This window comes from Orycteropus afer, unplaced genomic scaffold (genome assembly GCF_000298275.1).
Source record: "Orycteropus afer afer isolate SDZICR_OR568_19922 unplaced genomic scaffold, OryAfe1.0 scaffold00071, whole genome shotgun sequence".
Lineage (NCBI taxonomy): Eukaryota > Metazoa > Chordata > Mammalia > Tubulidentata > Orycteropodidae > Orycteropus > Orycteropus afer.
In genome coordinates, this window is record NW_006921658.1 from 1,567,560 (window position 1) to 1,571,082 (window position 3,523).

A 3,523-nucleotide genomic window follows, 5' to 3' on the forward strand; every position below is an offset into this window, starting at 1 on the left:
CAGCAAGCAAAGTTGTATCATCAGTATATCTCAGATTATTAATGATTCTTCCTCCAATCCTGATGCCACGTTTTCCTTCATAATAATAGTATTCAAATTTGCAGGTGTATGGATATTAACTATCACTGACAGCATTGTACTTCAGGATAGATCTTGAAACATTCTTTGCGATGAGTACCACGCCATTTTCCTTCAGTTTGTCATTCTCAGCATGGTAGATCATATGGTTGTCTGATTTTAAATGGTCAAAGTTGGTCCATTTTAGCTCACTAATGTGGTGCAATGCCTAAGCCACTTGACTGTTAACCAGAAGGCTGGTGGTTCAAACTCACCAGCCTCTCCTTAGAAGGATGGTTGGGCAATCTATTTTCATAGTGATACTGTCTTGGAAACCCAAGGAGGGGTTGCTATGAGTTGAATCTGACTCAACGGCACATAACAACAACAACACAAATGTCTAGGATAACAATCTTTATGCATTCCATTTCATTTTGACAACTTTTAATTTTCCTAGATTCATACTTTGTACATTCCATGTTCTGATTATTAATGGATGTTTGCAGCTGTTCTCATTTTGAGTCATGCCCCATCAACAAATGGAGGTCCCGAAAGCTCTACTCTATCCACACCATTAAAGTCATCTCTACACTGAGGAGGCAGCTCTTTCCCAGGTGTATTTTAAGTGCCCTCCAACTTGAGGGACTCATATTCTGGCACTGTACTGAAGACTGTTTCAGGGCTACCCTTAAAGTTTTCCAGTAATATATCAGACAGTGTTTCACTGCTATTTATAAGGTTTTCACTGGCCAATTCTTTGAGAAGTGGATGGCCCCTTCCTTCCTCCAAGTCTTAGTCTGGATGCTCCACTGAAGCCTGTTCATCATGGGTAACTCTGCTGGTATTTGAAACATGGGTGGCATAGCCTTCTCCTCATAGCAACATGCAAGCCACCACAGTATGACAAACTGACAGACATGTTTGTCTCCCTTAGCTGTTTCAAACTGCTCTTATAATGTCTTTAGCTATATTAAAATTTAAATATTTAGAAAGCATCAACTAAAGTATATAAATACTTGAAAGTCATTAGAATAAAGAGATTGAGAGCAAATGGACATATTAAAATAAGGAAGGAAAAGTAAAACCTGACTTTCCATGCCCTCCTCCCATCTTGGCTTTAGATAGGGCTCTTGTGTCAGAGACTCACCTAAACCAGGGGCTCTTCTCAGGAGCAATTGCATGTCCATATATAGAGATACTCTGGTAGCATAGTGGCTAAAGCACTTGACTGCTAACCAGAAGGCTGGCGGTTCAAACCCACCAGCCACTCCTGGGAAGGAAGGTTGGGCAATCTACTTCTGTAGTGATACTGCCTCAGAAACCTAAGGAGGGGTCGCGATGAGTTGGGCCCATCTCCACAGCACATAACAAAAACAACAACAACATTAGCATAACTAATTTTGGCATGTTGTTGTTGTTGTTGTTATGTGCCATCGAGTCAAACCCGACTCATAGTGACCCCTCCTTGGGTTTCCGAGGCAGTATCACTATGGAAGTAGGATTGCCCAACCTTCCTTCTGAGGAGTGGCTGGTGGGTTTGAACCGCCAGCTGTCTGGTTAGCAGGCAAGTGTCTTAGCCACTATGCTACCAGAGCTCCCAATGTTGGCATAAGAAGTAATAAAGAAACAAATAAACTCATAACAAAAACAATCCATTTCCATAAACCCCGTCCATTCCTACTCTTTATACTCATCATCATCTATCTCCACCTTTCCTCCCTCCTCTATGATGGCTGTTCTACATTAAGAGCACTAACTGTGAGAAAATTAAGGCTTATTTAGCTATCATGAAGATCAAGAAGAACAAGGTATGTGCCATCTTTGCAGGCACGATTCAACTGATTTGACAGTATCCTATGCTGGTCTCCAAAAGTTTTTGGTTTAAAAAAGTAAATCAGAGTATGTGCTACCCAAGAGGAAATCTGTTTTATTAGTGAGTTATTCTCAACTCTTCAAAGTTTTCTTTTTAATTCCCACTTGATGAGTGTTTCTTAAGGTGTTGGTTAAGGCTTTATTTATCTTAAAATATCTACAACAAGACTTGGAATTTGGTAGCTCTCCCATGATTTCATAGGAAAAAGCCAATTATTTCATAGGTTAAAGCCATAGAATAGTAGCATTTTTAGAATATTCCTTTATATAGTCCACTTCTGGGTTTCCATTTCTTCCATAGTAGAATCTGATCTAGTGTCCTTGGTTGGTAGCCCCGTTTTTTTTTTTTTTTTTGTCCCTGGTCTTTCTCCTTTCTCTAGCCTCATCAATATTTCTATCATATCACCACAAATACATAGGGAATGTAGAGTATATATTATTTTAAACAGACATGTAAGGATAATATAAAATTGACCATGTAAACATTTATCTAAATATTGTGCTAAATTAAGCTGGGGAAAGAAAGTTCTGTGTAAATTGATCTCCAAAATCTTACCAAAATCAAGATTTAACGAAGAGGTTGTGTGTGATGAGAAATAAATATGTGATGAATGAAAGAACTAGAAAATTGACATGTTGTTGTTGTTGTTATGTGCCATTGAGTCAGACCCGACTCATAGCAACCCCTCCTTGGGTTTCTGAGGCAGTATCACGACAGAAGTAGATTGCCCAGCCTTCCTTCCGAGGAGTGGCTGGTGGGTTTGAACCACCAGCTTTCTGGTTAGCAGTCAAATGCCTTAGGCACTATTATTATGTTTTGTATAATATAATACACCATATTGTATCATTCTATTTTATTTTACAGTGGAAGACACTAACACTCTCAGAAGTTAATCTTTCTCAAATGTCCTCAGCACTTATAAGAAGAGCAAAAATTCAAACTCAGATCAGCCTAATTTACAAACTCATGCTTTTTAAACTAAAATAATTAAGTTCTAAACTGTAGGTCATGATGTACATGTGGGTCATAAAATTAATTTAATGAATTGCCAACTAGTATATTTTAAAATATACAATGTAACTTCAAAAATTACAGTGCAATGTGAATTGACCTCTTGAATTTTTTTGTTGTTGAAAATTTTTACATACAAATACACAAACACACCCACATCTGTGGGCATGCATTTTTCTGTATTCTGGATTATCAAGTAAAAAGTATTTCTCCTTGTAAACAGCTTTCTAAAGTTAATTTAAAACATTGCTTGCAACTAAGGAGATTAGACAAGACTCAAGATATATGGACTTCTACAGGAAACTAGGTGCCTTTTTAGACCAAATAGACTTCAGAAAGTTGGCACTTTCTTTTAAAGAAAGAAGGATAGAACTAGTTTTAATTAGTTATGATGATATACTGCAGTGTAGTAAATTATTTAGTGTGGCTTTTCTACCCATAAGTCTTTGTAAACTCCAAGGTGGGATTTTCTATGAGCAACTGAGGAGCTCCTGATTGCTGAAGCTATCCACCCGGGTTATTTCTGTTGGGCATGGCACAATACAATGTTCTGGGAGGTTCCCACTCTCTCTCACGTGCTTA

General features: G+C 38.0%; 1 protein-coding gene across 1 annotated transcript in view; it reads right to left on the reverse strand.

The window, feature by feature from the left end:
• Positions 1–3,523, reverse strand: part of ANK2 (ankyrin 2) — a 372,922-nt gene that overhangs the window by 268,473 nt on the left and 100,926 nt on the right. The window lies entirely within an intron of this gene.